This window comes from Lygodium microphyllum, chromosome 28 (genome assembly GCF_053477565.2).
Source record: "Lygodium microphyllum isolate KBCC chromosome 28, Lygodium_microphyllum_v1.1.10, whole genome shotgun sequence".
Taxonomy (NCBI): domain Eukaryota; kingdom Viridiplantae; phylum Streptophyta; class Polypodiopsida; order Schizaeales; family Lygodiaceae; genus Lygodium; species Lygodium microphyllum.
In genome coordinates this window covers 87,903,873-87,905,491 of record NC_141162.1, presented here as the reverse complement: position 1 = coordinate 87,905,491, position 1,619 = coordinate 87,903,873, and the positions used below count along the sequence as shown (strand labels likewise).

General features: G+C 42.3%; 1 pseudogene; it reads right to left on the bottom strand.

The window, feature by feature from the left end:
- Window positions 1-1,152: 1,152 nt before the first annotated feature.
- Window positions 1,153-1,362, bottom strand: LOC148011719 (uncharacterized; annotated as a pseudogene).
- Between the last annotated feature and the right edge of the window lie 257 nt (window positions 1,363-1,619).

The window sequence follows — 1,619 nt, the reverse complement described above, 5'->3', positions numbered from 1 at the left end:
CTGGACCATCTTCTCCTGCCTCAATCACAGACTTTGCTTCCTTTAGCAATTTTGGTATGATTCTGCATCTGGTACAAATTTAGGGTTTTCCCTTTGCCTTCACAGCAGCAGCAGTGGCTTTTCGAGCTCCTCAACAGCTTTGTTGAACACCAGTGGCTCTTCTTTACTCTCTAATACAACTTTTGATAACTCAACTAGAGCTGTAATGACATTTCAATCCACCACAACTCTTTCATTCTAGCAAATTCTTTTCCAGTCAGGAGAAAAGCATGAAAAGGCAGTTTATGCATCAAATTAATTAAAGCTGAATATTTTTTAAGATAATAGTGACAGACCAAGGCTTTTGATGTGGGCAGCAATGAATTACAAACTCCTTTAGAATTCAAGGCTTTTCCCTGATATGAAGTTGACTAGCATGCATGCCATATTCTCAAGCAGTACCCTAGAGCAAAACACATTTTTCCATGAAATCTACTACATAAACCACACTTCTCTTGTTGGTTATAGATATGAGGAGCCTTTAGGAAGCATGAAAGGCCAAAAGCACCATGATCAAGATGAGGAAATTTGAGAATATCTACTGTAAATGACTATCATGAAATAAGTTTTTCAAGATGCCTCCACTCCCGTACGTGAATTGAGGGAATCTGAGAATATCATCCCACCTCTTCCTCACGACTTTGTTGGCCTTGAAACACAGAATTCCAAGTTGCAGCTTGCTCAAGAAGATGTCCTCAGCAAAGACAAGATTCTTGATCTTCTCCAAAATTCCATAAAGCTGGCCACAAACAGCATTAAACCTCTACATTGGCCCTCTCCATAGTAGCCTGCTCAGCCCAGCTCTGGCCTCACTTGCAGCTATGACAACTTTCTTCTAATGCTCCAAGCATGAATAAGTGTACCAATAATTATCCTCAGGGTTATGAGATTCATTCATGAATCTAGCAATGTTGCCCATGCCAAGGCCTTCATTGATCACATGGTATCGAACGAGGTCCCTTTAGTGGCATCCTGGTAGGACCTCCAAATTTCACCCAAGATCTCGTGAAAATGGAGCCCGAGTCTCACAAATATGTAGCTCAGCATGCTTTGACACAGATTCAACCTCATGTTGTTTCTTTTTCTCATCAAAATGAAGCAAAAGAGTGAAGTTTATGCCATCCCACCACTTGAAGCAGTTCTAATAATCTACAGTAAAGCTAATCCAATAACCACAAAGATGAAGAAGCCAAGCATAATGGGACTGACAAGGTACTAGCCACCTTTCTTGGTAGCGATGGATTCCAGAACGGCTCCTCTCTTGAGGACGTTCTTCTGAAACACGGAGCTCTTACATTCGGAGAGGTGCTTGGAGGTCGTCATTGTTTCTTGGCGTAGGACAAATCACAAATTAATGTTTCCTTCTTCTTCTTCCTCGTGCTGCTAAATGGAGCAAAAGGGATTGCCTATCGACAAAAGCATCTGTGGGAGCTTTTGCTCAACCGCCAAGACCCACGGACCGCTTATAGTTTCAAGCGTTCCAAGTGAGCTCTAATGGCTATCTCTCACTAGCCGATGCGCCATCAATCCTACGAGTGTAGTGAGCTTACCTTAATGCCGATATGAGTTGCCTTCCCTCT